Genomic DNA, 17,059 nt, shown 5'->3' with positions numbered 1-17,059 from the left:
ACAATAAAAGGGTTGCTGGTTTCCTGTTTTTTTTATTTTTTTATTGGCTATAATGATGCTGAACTTTGCAGTACTCACTACTAGGTGAATACTAGCCCAACACACCTGGTAAGTTGAGGAAGTCTTTCTTCTCCTTTTAGACTTAGTTCTTTTTTCTTGCTCATTTTTTTTATTCTTTTTGGCCTTGACTGCTCTTGAACAGTGGAAGTCTATCTTCCTAACCATAACTTATTTATATTTCCCTTGTGTATGATGATGGAGAAGTGCCACTGACCTTTTCTCTATGATGATGGTAGTTCTTATTGCTTGCTTGCTTGTTCTCCTCTTCCTGATATATGATGGATATCTTTAGTGTGGTGATGTCATTGCTGAAAGACGTGGTTTGATGATATTTGTTATTATTCTCTTGTCAACTGAACACATCAGTTTTTGTGTCACTACCTGTTCAGGCACCTCCGTAGCCAGGTGGGCAGGAGTGGCAGCGCGTAGCACATGCTTCTTGATTAGACCGGGGTTCGAGCCTCGGTCCAATCAAAACACCAAATACGGAGGATGCGGAAAGGTCAGGGAATGACCACCGCATATCCCCGGAGCCTTAGTTGCTGATGCTCCTAAAAACTAAATAACAACAACAACTACCTATTCACTGTTTAGTTTATGTACTGTTGACTTATAGTGATCTCTTTACTGGCTGTAACCTTGAAGAAAAATTGAGATAATAGAGTGAATATAGATATATAGTGTTATAACTGCGTGGGTAAAGTACCTGCCCGGCAACCCAAAGGTCGCGGGTTCGATTCCCGCCTCGGGCTTGGATCAACGCACTGCAGAAACCTTGGGAGGTGCAATATGGCCACAGAAGCCGATGCGCCAACAACTATCAAATCAATCAAAATCAAAATCAATGTTATAACTGCATTGGGATACAAGTTTAGGGTTATAATTTTGTACTGGAATTGAAATTTTATTGAAATTGAATCGAAATCATGAATGACTCAGACCAGAGCAGCAAAGCAAAAGGCTCAAGCTAATGGAAGCACTGTGGCTCAGGGGAGAACTGAGGGGGGCAGTTGCCCTCTGAATCACAGCCTTTTAAAATGCACTGCTTGCTTGGTGTTTGTGGAGCAATCAGGTACGGGACATGAAATGCCAAGGGGGATGTCTTTGTGTGCGCACAGTGTGAGGAAATGAGGCAACAACTCAGTGGCGTTATGGGCCTATATAAGAGATTGAAGGACAGGGTGGATGCCCTCGCAGGATCTAAATTGAGGGGCCCATCAAACTCTCAGCTGCCCACATCAATGCCACAGCTTGCAATTGATCATCACACAACACAGCGGCAACCTCCAAGGCGGAATGTGCTGGCCCCACAGGAACTAGAAATTGTTAGTCACTCTATTGTCATGGAAATGGGAAACATGGTATGTAAAAAGGATAGGTGGAACAGGACCAGGGTTTGTCTGCCAGGGGCAGACAAACCTCTAGCACTGGATAACAGAAAGGTTGATGACATTATAGAGCGGATATTATCTTTTAAGGGCTCAAGAGGTGATATTATTGTACACATTGGCACTAACGATATTAAGAGCAGGAGACCGGTGGAATTACTTGAAAAGTACAGATCACTGTTGAAAAAAAGCCGTGAATTAGGGTTGAATTTGAAAGTGTCTGCAATTCTGCCCAGACACGATAGGAGGGAGTATATGATGAGAGCCTTGTTGATCAATTCGGCCCTGAAAGGATTTTGCAAAGCCCAAGAGGTAGAATTTTTTTTCAGCCTGCTCTGTACTTGTTAACAGGAGAGACTGCTTCTACAGAGATGGGATACACTTAAATAGAAAGGGCGCAAGAATATTTGCTAATGCTATCTAGGCAGTGTTTGGTGGGTCGGAAAACTGCTAGCTTCGGGGGGGGATACAAGGACTAATAGATTAACAGTAGCCACTGGCAGAGGTGAAAGTGATTCTTGCACTGCTTCTATTGGAATGAGCAGCAGCCTGGAAAACAAGATGCAGGGTATTTCAGAGACTGCTGGGAGTTATTGCGGTACAAGTAAACACATGGGTTGTGTTAGGGTAGATAAGAATAGGGACAGGTATATGTATACTTGCATATATACCAATGCTAGGAGTTTGGTAAATAAATTTGATGAATTTGAGGTATTGCTCAAAACATCAAAGGCAGATATTGTTGGGATATCAGAGACGTGGTGTCACACAGATATAAGGAATGCAGAACCGGAATTTGGGAAGTAAAATGTGTACAGGAAGGACAGACAGGATAGGAAGGTAGGAGGGGTTATGCTATTAATTCAGAAACACATAAAATACAAGGAAGTGAAGCCAGTCAACATCGCTAGACAGTGCAGTGTCGAGTCAGTTTGGTGTGACATAAGAATTGGGAGATCAAAATTGAGAGTAGGAGTGTGTTGTAGGCCTAATGACTCTGATGAGTATAATAAGAAACTGTACAATGAAATAGAGTGGGCCAGTAAATCACAGAGTCTTATAATGGGGGATTTTAATTTCCCAGATAGTGACTGGAATTTATGGATTGGTCACACCCACACATTAGCAAGGCTTTTGTTGATTTATTGGATGATTGTTTTCTACATCAGCATGTTCAGGAGGCAACTAGAGGGAGTGATACTCTTGATCTGATTATCAGAAGTGATTCTTCATGCATTAAGAATCTGCAGATAAAGGAACCACTAGGTGGCAGCGATCACGGCGTGCTGAAGTGGGATTTATTCAAAGAGGTAACTACCATCAGGGGTAAAGGGAAGGGTTTTTGCTTTTGTAAAGGCGACTACGGTGGTCTGACACAGTATTTAAATTCCATACGGTGGGACCAACTGATGATGTTACCAACAGCAAATTCAAAATGGTAAGCATTCAAAGAATTAAACTTGGAAGCTACTCGGCTTTACATACCAACTAAGAAATATTGTTATAGGTTTAGGCCTAAATGGATGTCAGATGAACTAATGAGACATATGGCAGAGAAGAAAATTGCATGTGATACATATAAATTAATGGGTGACATGGAAGCTTATGATAGATATAAGCTGGTCTGTACCCAAGTCACAAAGGAGATTAGGTAGGCAAAGACAGATTATGAGAAATCTTTGGCAAAGGATGCAAAGAAAAAGAGAAAAGAGTTTGTTACCTGTGTAAACTCTAGAAGGAAAAGAATGAATCAGATTGGTTCACTGGATATTGATGGTTCAACTGTTGATGATAATGCTCAGGTGATCAACAAACTAAATGAGTATTTTGCATCTACATTCACACATGAGGAGTTATTTAGGGAGGGGGTTGCCAGAGGTGAATTGAACTCTGACAGTGAGCTAGATGATTTTGAAATAACTGAGAGGAAAGTGGAGGAGAAATTGTTGAAGATAAACATAAAAAAGGCACCTAGGGTGAATGGGATCTATCCAGTTATATTAAAGGAGGTAGCAAAGGAAGTAAGCAAATCCTTAGCCATAATTATGAGAGCTTCTTTGGACTCAGGGAAGGTACCCATCGACTGGAGATGTGCAAATGTAACCCTAATTCACAAAGTAGGATCAAAGGGCGACACAAGTAATTATAGACCTGTTAGTTTAACTTCTGTTCCAGGAAAATTAATGGAGGCACTGGTTAAAGAAGCACTGCAGGATCATCTAGACAAGACTTCAGTTATAGCTCGGACACAGCATGGTTTTGTTAAGAGAAAGCCTTGCCTGACCAATTTAAATGGATACTATAATGTGGTCACAAAGGAACTGGATGCAGGGAATAACTTTGATATCATATATTTGGATCTTATAAAGGCTTTTGATACTGTTGCACATGGAAGACTGCTGAACAAATTGGAGCAGTGTGGCATTGGAAGCAAATTGTTGCTATGGATAAAGGATGGTTGAATGGGAGTAGACAGAGAGTGGTAATCAATGGTCACTGCTCATCGTGGACTAATGTTATTAGTGGAGTCCCTCAGTGTTGGGTCCATTGTTGTTTTCTGTATTTATAAATGATATTGATGATGGTATATCAAGCTTAATGTCCAAGTTTGCATATATACGAAGGTACGTACCAAGATACGAAGGTTGGCAGGGTTGTTAAGAACACTAATTACAGTATGCTGTTGTAACAGGATCTAGAAAAGTTGAGCAGATGGACTTGAGGGGTGGCAAATGAAGTTCAACATTGACAAATGTAAAGTACTACCTATGGGAAGCAGCAACCCCAGAGTAACATATCGACTCTGTGGTACTACACTTACACTGCTAGAGAATGAAAAGGACCTGGGGGTAATTGTGCAGGCAGATATGAAGTTTTCTGAGCAGTGCAGACTGTCTGCAAGAGTAGCTCATGGTGTCTTGTCAATGATATACAGGAATTTTTCTAGCAGGAATAAGAGGCGATTATCCTCTTGTATAAGGCAGTAGTCAGCCCACACCTTGAGTACCGTATACAGGTCTGGAGGCCTCATTTTAAGAAGGATGTAGAGCTTTTGGAACAAGTACAGAGAAGGGCAACAAGATTAGTGAATGGAACAAAGAGTTGCTCTTATGAAGAAAGGCTTAAATTTTGCAAATTTCAGTGTCTGGAGACTAGGCACCTGCGAGGTGATCTGATTGAGGTGTATAAAGCCTTGAATGGTTTGAGCATGCTCAATGCTGGCGGGATTCTTTCTCTTGCTCAGAATAATCACCTGAGAGGGCATAAATTCAAATTGAGGAAAGACAGATGTAGGATAGATGTGAAGAAGTTTGCCTTTAGTCAGTAGGTAGTTTTTGGTGGAACAGACTTCCATCCTTTGTTGTGGAAGTTGATTGCCTATATAAATTTAAGGCTGGGCTGGACAGGTATTTGGAACGAATGGAGGGGTGAAATGGGCGAGTTTTTTTTTTTTTTTGGCTGATTCTGCATAAGCTTGCTTTCTTGCATCATGTGCCTCTACTAATGCTAATGATCTTGTGACTTTCACGTTGTAGAAGAAGGCTGTCCAATCAGAGATAACAATTTTCCATTTATTGTGGTGTATTGTCTTCAGATTTGTTTGGATTGTATCTTTTTTAAATTCTGTGTTCCAACCATCCTGTCACCATATAAACAGGATATTTAACCATCTAGCAGCAAGGATTAAAATGTATAATTAATTTTATATTTTAATATGTTATACCAATAGATTTAAATTTAACTTATCCTGGAGAAAGTCCACAACAAGTGATTGGTAACACATTGTTAAATTTAAATTTTACATTTAGTTAATACTGTTGTAAATTTTACATTTAGTTAATACTGTTGTAAATTTAATTATCAGTTAACTTGATAACTTTTCAAATGGATGCAGAGAAGTTTGTGTTGTTCTCAATTTATCCTGGTTAAATTACCCTAAGAACTTCATATCACAACATTAAAATTGTAGGAATTCTACTATTAATAGAAAACGTTTTGTGATTGGTTACAGAGAAGAATTATAATTTATCTATGATTTTCAAATGTTTTTATTTCATTCCTGTTAACAGCATTATAACAAGTTTTGTCTAGATACCGGAACTGAAAGCACTTCTGAAAAAATTTTAGAATCTGTTTATTGTTAATAGAGTTTAAAATGTCTTGAATGGAATGTCTAAAAGTCTTGAATGGCAGACTGATAATCCAGGATTATTAGCCTTCCTTTCACTGATTTTGCTTTCTTATTTCCTGTTAGATTATTAGGTCTAGCCATAGTAAGCTCTCTTTCCCCTTATGCTCACATGGCACCATTAATCCACTTTCTTGTTGGTCCACCTCTAGGTAGGCATAATTCTTTCATTTCTTACTTTGAATATCTGTTTAGCTAATCTTTGTTCTCCTATCCTTTCTGCATCCTGTACCACCGTAACTTATCTCTGATTGGATATTTAATGTCTGATCAGAGATAAGTAACCAAGCTTTTTTTTTTTATTTCCTCATTTGTAATATGACCATACCATTGCTTGCTTCTGTTAGTTATGTTTATTTTTGTTAAACTCTCATTTTTAAAGATTCTGATTTTTGATCACTTCCTTTATTTCTTACTCTAAGGATCTTAGAGCCTTAGATGAAGCTATGTTATAAACACTAATTTGTCTTTTTGGCTAATTTCTTCCTTGCTCCAAATGTATTTGCTTAACTACCTTTCATTTTCTGATTTACTTATTCTATTGTATAATCTTTCATCTTTAAAGATGAAAATGATGAAAGATGATACTACAGTTCTGATACAGCTTTTACCACAAAGGAACATTTCCAAGCATCAAAACTTCATTCTAACTAAACTGTAAGAGATTATTTTTAGAGGCTATTATCCTTGCTTAACAGTACATGAATAAACTGTCATTTCTTGTTATAACTTATTAATTTATGTACTGAACAAATTCCTGATTCACCATTTCCACTGTTTCTCTTCAATTAGTTAAAGGTTTCTCTTTCAGAAAAAAAAAATGTATTTGACCTCTATGTTAAAAGGTAACTCCATTGCGCTTACTTAAATTACTAAAACAGGTTCCTGCCAAAACCAGTGCAAGAAGCTTTAAGCCTGGTGCAGCTATTTTTCGGAGGTCCTTCTCTCTCTCTCTCTCTCTCTCTCTCTCTCTCTCTCTCTCTCTCTCTCTCTCTCTCGGCCTAGTTTGCTCACCAACTCTCCACTTATAGTGTGTGTGTGTGTGTGTGTGTGTGTGTGTGTGTGTGTGTGTGGGGGGGGGGGGGGGGGGGGGGGTGTGTGCGTGCGTGTGCGTGCGTGCGTGCGTGCGTGTGCGCGTGTGTGATCAAAAAGTTAAGGAACTGACTTGTATCTTGAAATTGTGATGTCAAAGTGAGTTGCAACATGTCACACATTCAGTGATTAATCTAGACATAATGTATCACATGAATCCCCTGTTTATCTGAAGTCAGTCTGAATTAACACATGTTGCAAAGAAGTTTTTGTCTTTTTTTTTTTTTTTTTTATGAATTTTCATCAAATTTTGTTTCAAATTAAGTAAATAGAAGGTTTGGGGTGGCCTGAAGGACTGGATTGGCCCAAAGGCTTTGTACTGGGATTCCCCATCCACAGTTAGCCTAGAAGTCTGTTTCCAAAATAATGCCAGCCATCATTTTCACAGCAGAGACGAGTCTTCTCTCATGGATAATGGCAGGAAGACGTCTGATGTTTAGAGCTGCCACCTTCTGGGTGGTCCACGGTGCAGGGGGAAGCCAAAATATGGCCCACTTCAGTAACAAAAATTCGCCCACGAAAATCCGTCTCAGATGCATTGTGGCAGTTGAAGTCCAGACTTCTGCACCATAAAGTATGACTGGATAGACACATGTCTTAATATATCTGCATCCAACAGCCTGGTCATGGACATGCATAAGTTGTTGCTTAAGCATCCACCGGAGATGACAGAACTTTATTTGCAGGTGGTCTATGTGTGGTAGAAAAGAGAGCTTCTGGTCAAAAATAACGCCCAGATCGGTGCATTGCTGAAAAGCAGAAATCGTGGATCCTCTTAGATTGGGTTGCACCATTGTTGGGTTCCATTTGAGCGAGAAAGTCAACTGTTTCGACTTCTCGGGATTGATGTGAAGGCCGAAACCAGAGAGGAAGGCCTCGAGGTTCTGGATTTTCTGCACGATTAAGGCATTTGTGTTGTCAGCAGTGTCTCCAGGGTTGATAGCAGTGAACAGCTTTATATCATCAGTGAAGGTGATAATATCAGTTCATCCCGTCACAAAAGGCAGAAGAACAGCTGAGAACACAAGAGAGGACTCCAGCTGTAATAGTTCTGGTGTAGCGCCGATTGGCATCGTGTACAATAATAGTCCTGTTCTCAAGCATTGTCTGAATAAACCAGAGCATGTCTCTGCCAATAGGGTAATACTCACATAGTAACCTTGCCAATGCATGAATGGATACGGAATCAAATGCTGCCTGGACGTCGATATAAATAACGGTGATTTCCAAACTGTGCTCAAATGCCTCGAGGACCTTGGTAGTGGTGGCGACTAGATTTGTAGTAGTGGATCTTGACCAGGTGGCATAGTGGCTGATGTGGCATTATTTGGGGTCGGTTAACGTTTTCAGAAGAGATTTCTCAAAGAGCTTTAATAGGCTTGATGCAGAAGAAATTGGTCAGATGTGACAGGGCTGAGAAGCAGAGCGTATATTTTGGCAGTGGTCTTACTAGATAGACATGCCATATAGGAGGGTAGAATTTTCGATGAAGGATTTTGTTGAATAACGACAGAATTGGATCAACAGTAAATGTACTGAGGCATTTCAGCATAAACTGAGGAATCCCGTCGGTGCCAGATGCGGCCGTAGGTGCTAAACTATTTATTGCATCAGTCAGCTGATATTTGGTGAGTTGAAAAAGAATAAACTGTCATTTCTTGTTATAACTTATTAATTTATGTACTGAACAAATTCCTGATTCACCATTTCCACTGTTTCTCTTCAATTAGTTAATGGTTTCCCTTTCAGAAAAAAAAATGTATTTGACCTCTATGTTAAAAGGTAACTCCATTGTGCTTAATTAAATTACTAAAACAGGTTCCTGCCAAAACCAGTGCAAGAAGCATTAAACTGAACTGAATTTGAGGGGTCTGTTGGAATCGGATTGATTGGGAATTCCATTGGTCTAGTGGATTCTGGCTGAGCTGTGTGGGCGCCTCCGTAGCCAGGTGGGAAGGAGCAGCAGTGCATAGCACACACTTCTTAAATAGACCGGGATTCGAGCCCATGACCACCGCATATTCCTGGAGCAATATGGCCTTAGTCGCTAATGCTCCTAAAAAAAAAAAACCAAACCAAACCTGAGCTGTGAACCTAGTTATATGGTCGAGCCAACTGCTGAGATTGAGTGCGTCACTGGCATCCTCTGATTTGCTTCTATGGAAGGGCTTCCCCTTATTTATGGTAGCCTCTAGGTGAAGTTTTATTGCCTCCCTCTTGTTCCTAATAAAAAAGCACCCTAGCTCGGGAGAAGGCAGTTCTGTCTGATGGTGAGCCGGAGTTTTTCCACCTCTTGTGTATGTTCTGTTTGACGCGGAAGCTTGCAGAGACTTTTGGACTCCACCAGGTCCTTGAATGCTCTGTAATGGTTAGCTTCTTCATTGCAGCATAGAGAGAAATAGTGGCTATCCATCTTGTCATTAGGTCAATCCCAAGTTCAGGGTCGCATTCCTCAAAGACATCCCATGGGATTGCTTGGGCCACATAAACACACTTTTCAGGATCGAGGTATTTGGGTGCTGTAATTGTTTTGGCTATGACTTTCCTCCTGCCAGAAGTGATGGGCATTTCTATTTGCATAGAGAGAATGTTGGGGTTATGATCAGGCTGTATGTTGCTTGTCGGGTTTTGATTAGCTACACTATTTGCTGACACGAACACGATGTCCAATGTGCTTTCACCCCCTTGTGGGTGGTGTGCTCACCAGTTTAAGTTGTAATATGTCTAGACGCTGACTCAGTCTTCTCTTGAGGCTGCCCAGGGTATTTGGGAGATTGAAATCCCCCCCCACACACGATATGCTTCAGTGATGAATGGAGATGGTTAAGCAGCCAGTTGAGGAGTTCATCAACTACTTGTGCATCTGGAACTGGTGGGATATACACTGCGACAATGTCAAAAGAAACGTTTGGCTGTCGTTGTTTTTAGGTTTTAATATGACTAGAACACCTCGAAAGAATCAAACTGGCTTGATACTGAGTGGAGGATAGAAAATACCTGCTCATTGAAAAAAAATTGCAACTCCTCCCCTGCGGTTTTCTCTAGATATGCACACCATCTGATATCTTGCAGGCCAAGTAGAAGAAAGTGTTTCTTCACTGGGGTCAAGCCATGTTTCTGCGAAGCAAACCACGTCCATTGAAATGGACAGCAAGAGCTCAACTTCATTCAATTTGTTCCTCATGGATCACACATTTTGAAATCGGAGCTGGAATGAAGCTGATCTCTTGACCGTGATGAGGGATGTATGTGGTCTGATCCGTCTGTGATGCATTGCTGGTTTTCATATATTAAAACCATGACAGGGATCGTAAAATTCAGAGATAGAGATGACGGATATTTTGAGTAGTTTTCATTCGCCATTAGGAGCCCCCTTTCTGTAGGTGTGTTAAGGGTGAAATATGGAATTACCTTTTTAGCTACAGCCATTCCCATATAGAGCAGTTGGGTTGTTAGTGGGGAATAGAGATACATCGTCTAGTCAGAGTTCGAACTGTTGTGGACACCTCTCAGGGGTATTTGAGGATATCGCTTCTTTTCTGCTTCGTGCTTAATAAAATGGCTGATGATGGTGCTGAGGAGCCATTTGGTACACGTTCCAATCCTTTCAAACTAGCTTCTGTCACAATAGATGCAAAAAGCAGCATAAGAGGTGCTACGAGTGTTCAATCTCTGAATCTTTAAATCCAACGGAATTCCTCAAACAGTAGCATCAGTGACGAGGTTTGCTGACGTGTCCAGGGCCAATCGCGAGACAAACAAACTGCTGGGGGAAAGTCTGGGTGATGAACCAACCAGTTTGAAAGGCCAAAGCTTCGAAACTAGTGCAGTGCCCATCCAAGTGTTTTTCCTTCCTATTCGAACTGTTTTGACTGGCCTTCTTGCACTTAGTAGTCTGGACATTTTCCGGTTTGGCACCCAGCACCAAGTTGTTGGCAGGCCTGGTAGTGGTCCAGTCTTGTTTAGGGCTAACTGACGAGTGACTTCCTGGGTACAGTTCAAGGGCGTTTGATGTGGCATTTTTGTTTGTGTACTGATCAGGGCTTACTTGGTCAGGTGGCACATGAACACTGTTTCCTTGGACAGGTTTAGCTTGAGCACATTTAAATATGATTTATCTCTCTCAGAGCCTTGTTCAATGCAATCTCTTGTTTCTCTAATAGGCTCATGGACGGCATGTTCACGACTGCACATTTTGGTCAGTTTTCCGCGTCAACGCCAGAGCTAGTTGTCGTGAAGGATACACATTCAACACAATCTATTCCCAATTGAGGAGATACAGTGTCAACATCTCTGCTAGCTGGGTTTGAGGTCTGAGGAACCCACAGAAATGATTGGAATGCGGATCTCTCTGATAGCATAACATTGCTCTTCAGGTCTATCATCTTGTTTTTCAGCAAACCCATTTCCTTTCTAATTTCCTCATTCTGAGCACGAAGCTGAGTAGAGTAGATAAACATTCATAAATTTTTCGAAATTTCTCCTCTAAATTGTGCATATACTCTTCAACCTGCATGGCAACAGAGTAAACAAATTTCATAAATGCTTCCGCTATTACGCTGCTGAGGCTATTCGGGTTGCTAAGATGTAAGGTATGTGTCTGTTCACTCACTGCATCACAGGGATCTGCGTGTATGGAGCAGCTACAACCGGCATTTTGGCAGTTGTCAGGACAGATACAACAACACAATTTTTTTATAATGGCAGTGTCGGGCTGCATTTGTGAACTCACAGCTTTTCCCTTACCATCGTTAGGTGGGTGATTTGTGCAGTCTCGCTCATATTCCAAATGATGTGTAACTTCCTGATCCAAATTACTTTCTTTATTCTCCAAGTCATTGTTTTGCATATCAGTGCAATGGTGAGAGGTTACGGAATTGCCCTCTTCCAAAGTATTAAATATTTCTACCGCTGCATTATCTTCTCTTTGCGGAGGGGGGGGGTATCATCCTTCCCATTAGCCATTTCTGTGGTTCCTGTTTGTTTGCTCTTTACACAACATTTTCCCAGGAACCCTTTCCTTTTGCTCAATGACAAGTGAGAGAGGCTTGAATACCCCGAACATAACAAGCATATTTTGTGCTTTGATTTGCTGCAGATTGAGGTTTCGTCTGCAGAAGTATGACAGAGGTCACATGTCCCAGCAGTTACTGCAAGTGTTGTGTTCTTTGAGTCATTATTGCCCTTAGCAAGCAGCTCCCTGTTTTTGCTGAATTAAAAGATTAGAGACCCTAGAAGAAGGGTAGCGGCCGTTTCCAACTCCTGAGGCACAACTAGTCAAATGGCTCTATTCATGCAGGATCAACGATAACCTTGAAACAAGGTCAGGCGGTTTTATGGCCAATGTCCATAATTAAATTACTATTAATATAAAAATATTAATAAATAATTACCTGATTAAAGCACAGGTCAAAGAAGAGTATCACTATGTAACTGGTATCCTTAGGATCATGTAGATACTACACATAGAACTGTTCGTAGAGAATTTCATTCACTATTAAACACACACACGGAGCACATAGAGTTTGCGTCCGCACCGATGCTCAGCAGTGGTTCTTGATGTATAACAGAACAGATATACAACAGAAACCCCAGAAATGTTAAAAACAATTTTTGAAGATGATGTGATATGTTGAACAAAGACTTTTCAGTGGTTTCAAAGTTTAAAGAGGGTTGCTTGTCTATCAAAGATGATTCTGACTGTGGCTGCCCTTTAGCTTCAAAGACCAGAAATTGAATTTTTCATGTTCAAGACCAGATCAGGAGTGATCAATGTTATTATCTATCTAAAAAGTTGTTAGTGAAATTGATATTTCTTATGGGACATGCCACTCTCAATTTTAATGCAAGATTTGGAAATGCAATGTTTTTCAGTGAAGTTTGTGCCTTGTATTCTCACAGATGATCACAGAGAATGGTAGGCTCTTGCATGTCAGGATCTTTGCTAACATTCTGCTGCTGACCCACACTTTGTTTCTTTCAGCATTACTGGTGAAAAATTGGGAGTATATGGCTCAGTCCAGTTCACCTTGCCATTTATTTCACTGAATTGCACAGATATATCATCCATATGTATCTTTCTATATATTTGTATCGCATGGTATCAACATGTGATATTATTACTGAAGGAGCACTTCATTTCATGAAAAAGGGTAGGTGTATGTAATCAAGCGGGGAACAGTGTAGGTAGTCCTCTTGGGGAGAGGAGATGTAAGTAGTCCTCTAGAACAGGGATGTACTCTTAGAAAGTAATATAGATCAAAATACATTTTTTAATTTAAATAATTGGTATATTCTTGTTCATAATTCGTTGTTCTTAAGTTCATTTACACTTTTCTAGTTGCAACTCACTTTATACAGAAGCAGTGGCAAGCCTTGATTGTAACAGTCATTCTCATTTATTTGTTGTTATTAATAGTGTTATATTTGTAGGAAAAACACAATCAAAATGATGCACTGTAGTGTCCAGATGTCTTATCTGGTATGAGCAAGGCCTTGTTCTTTTCACAGTGATCCTCAGCAAACACTGAGATATATGAAGTTATCCAATCTTCAAATGAAGTCATTGTCATCTAGGGTTTTATCCTTAAATTACAACCTAAAGATTCTCTTTGTATTGTCTTCCACCTGATTTCTTGCATGTATTAATTAAACAAATGCTGCTAGAATTGAACAGTAATTCTGGCAGAATTTGATGGGGTCACACTATGATCATATTCTTCAATTTTGTCAACATTTTCATGAATCATTATCATTGTGATATGACGTTAGTTAAATGCTCAATCTGTATGCATTACTTATTCACTTGTATTTAACTATTTATCCAAACTTATAATTTCCAAGCTAAACAGATTGTTTTTTGTGGCCTTTTCACTAGTGAACAAATAACACAGCTGTACTTTTTGACTATTTCCTAGAAATTCATTCAGATTTTGCTGTGATTTCAGTAATCACAGCAAAATCTGACAATATCAGAAATTTTTTTTCTGTTACTGTCACAATTTATGATGACTGACAGAATTTGCAAACAATTACTCCATCTAGCACTAACATAGTGCATATGTTATGTTACTGCTATGCATGTTCATTATATGTAGCCATGTGTAATAAATGATATATACTGTCTCACTGCACAACGAAAAATAATTCTGACACATTTTTCAGTTTTCATGATGTTATAAGTGAAAACTGTATTATAAAATATTGACATCATGGTAGTAAACCAACATGAATCTGTCTTAGAAAACAGGCCTTGCGCATCGGGTTGCATATCATCCAAGTTTCCTGTGACAACCGACTGACTGGTTAAAATAAATTTATTACAATAAATAAATGCTATATACATAAGATAAAACAGAGAAAAATAAGATAAAAGTGTTAAAATATAACATAAGAAAAGCGTTAAAATACATAGAAGTTTTCGAGACATATAATATAATAAAATCATGGGTCTACATACGGACCCATGCTTTAATTATATTATATTTTAACACTTTTATCTTATTGTATTTTAACGCTTTTATGTTATTGTATTTTAACGCTTTTATCTTATTTATCTCTATTTTATCGTATGTATATATCATTTATTTATTTTAATAAATTTATTTTAACCAGTTAGTCGGTCGCCGCAAGAAACTTGGATGATGATGAATCTGTCTGTTTCATCTAGCACTAACATAGTGCAGACTGTTTCATCAAACTGTCTGTTTCATGAAAGTAATTTAACAAAATTTTGTGTAACCATAAATGAATAACTCATAAAAATCCACCAAAAACATAACAAATATGCTTGCCATAAAAGAGTAATTGTCAGCTTATGAAAATTGTACATATTGCATATAAAGATCTCCTCACTGCTCTAGAACTCTGAAACTGACAACTAAGCTCTTCAGGTAGTCAGTAGGCAATAAATCTGTTTTCTCCTCAAGGACAGATTTAGTTCTTTGTAGGGTTCTTTGAGGAAGTGCAACTTCCATTTTGCCTCACCAACATCCCAAGCCTGATCTGTAGAACTTAGGTCTAGGGATTTGACAAGCCTCTCCATTCTCTGAATAACTTTACAGTAATTCATCAGCCCTATAGAGAAAATCTGTTATTATCCTTAAAAAGGAATTTAGGAACAACTATACCCTGGAACAGTCTCACATTGAACAGTTTCACACAGAGATTTCATCTCTTTTGTCAAGCAGCCAAGGTTTTTAACTAAAACCACAGAAGGATCTGTGGCCATTAATAGCAATGTCTTCCCCATGCCACTTTTATCCTACCACCAAAAGTATAATTTTCTCCATATACTGAAGAGCTGAATGGCATTCACCATGTTCTTTCCAAGTAGATGTAATACAATAAACAATCACTATTTAGGCCGAATTAGGATTCTTCAGAGAATAGAAGTGTGCTCTGTACTGCATGATAAATAGACAATCAATGTCAGTTGTTGACATGTGGAAATTTTTGTATTATATTTGACTATTAAGGTCAGATATTTGGGTGGCCTTCACTTCTCCTCTGGGTGTTCCTATCTCATGGAATTGTTATTGTAAGCTTATCCTTCAGTGTTAACCATAACATAAATAGTATTTTGGATCAAAGCAGGAAATCAGTTATGTTATTAATATTCCCATATAGGTTAGAAGAAATGCAGACAAAGTGGGCTAGCATAAACTACAAATGTAATGGTGCAGTATCGTAATATTAATTTTAGTGTGTATTATAATTTTCTGTTTGTTGCCTGTGTTTTGTTTGTATGCTTTAGTTTATTAAAATTAATATACTTAGATACAAATTTTGGAGAGATCAGCCAGCTGCAATGAAATATATTCAAAATAAGCTAATTAAAATGGAGTTATCAGTGGCAGCTCGTGACTCTGATGTATGGGGGTGCTGCTTCTTAAAGTTACATTAAATTGCCCTGGTTATAAGTCATGTAGACATAGATGGTAATAATAAGCAAGTTAAAAATAATACAAAACATTAACTGGACACTTACCATCAACAGACTTGGGTAATCTCAAAATTTTATTTAAAAATAAAATCCATTCTTTGGTTTTTATTTGTTGAAAGTAGATTAATAACTTTTTTTTAAGTTTGGTGCACTGCTTGCTCCACAGTTCCTTTGACTCATTTTATCATCTCGAAAAAATGCATATTGGCAACCTGCCAACTAGGCATTGACTCAACCACTGGGGCCAAAATGTGAAACTGTGTAGTGCACAGTTCCACCTACAGTTAAACTTCAATGTCGAAAACGATTTCGTGTTTTTATTCGTTTATTACTTAAATGATTATTGGAAATAGAGAATGAGTATACTATGTGCGGGGCCTGTTAATAAAAATATCCATTGCATTGTTCTTCACAAAATTTCATATAACCTGTTAACTGTATATTTAAATTTAAAAAGCTGGGGGTGCTGCAGTTCTGCAGTGCCTATCATCAAGCTGCCCCTCGGAGTTATCTTGCCTAATGTGAAATTGGCCTTGTACTGTAATAAAATCTGCTAGAAGAAACAATATATTTTTGGCAGGGTGCTGGATGCAAAATTACCAAATCTGTTGTTGACAGAAGCAAATTTCAAAGAATACAAATCTCTTAAAGATTTTCCATGTCATCTACTTGGGACTATGCTGCTATAATTCATTTTATTTGTAAAATATACTTGCAAGTTGAGAAACAAGTTAGGTGATTAACTCATTAATACAGTTGAAAAAAAAAAAAAGTAATTTCAGAATTAACTGTTAATGAGAAAGTAACTAGAAATATTAATTTCTCTGTCTTAAATCTCAATATAATATTCCTTGCAAGTTACTGATTGCTTATAGTAATATATTTGATGTCATTCTAGCAGCATATAGTAATATAACCATATAGTAATATTAAGCAGCATATAGTAATATATTTGATGTCATTCTAGCCAAAGCTGGATTTTTTCTTTTTCTTTTTGTAGGATATAACTATTAAATAAATAAATTTTTTTTTCTGTTTATACTCCGGCACGACAACCAAATCAGTAGAATTTACAATAAATCGTCAATACAAATATTTATCATATTTAGTAGTCACGGGCTTGAACCCCGGTCCACTCAAAGGAACGCGTGCTATGCACTCTCGCTCCTGACCACTGGGCTACGGATTTGATGCCATCAAAATGGGTTTAATATGGTCTCGAAATAGTTTTTTGCAATAAAGTAATAAAAAAAGGACAAGGCTGGAAAACACGATTATGGAATGCATATATTTAGCTCTAAAAAGTTTGAAGTATTCATAAAAATTAATACTTTTTACATAAAATTTTTTAATTTAACTTTATTTTTTAAATTAAAAAAAATATTT

General features: G+C 38.4%; 1 protein-coding gene across 1 annotated transcript in view; it reads left to right on the top strand.

Moving 5' to 3' along the window:
• The window catches only part of Sin1 (SAPK-interacting protein 1), a 280,080-nt gene that overhangs the window by 111,180 nt on the left and 151,841 nt on the right, over positions 1–17,059 (top strand). The window lies entirely within an intron of this gene.

The sequence above is a fragment of the Mastigoproctus giganteus genome, chromosome 3, assembly GCF_048544385.1.
Source record: "Mastigoproctus giganteus isolate SK-2022 chromosome 3, ASM4854438v1, whole genome shotgun sequence".
Lineage (NCBI taxonomy): Eukaryota > Metazoa > Arthropoda > Arachnida > Uropygi > Thelyphonidae > Mastigoproctus > Mastigoproctus giganteus.
This window is presented reverse-complemented; position numbering and strand designations above follow the sequence as displayed.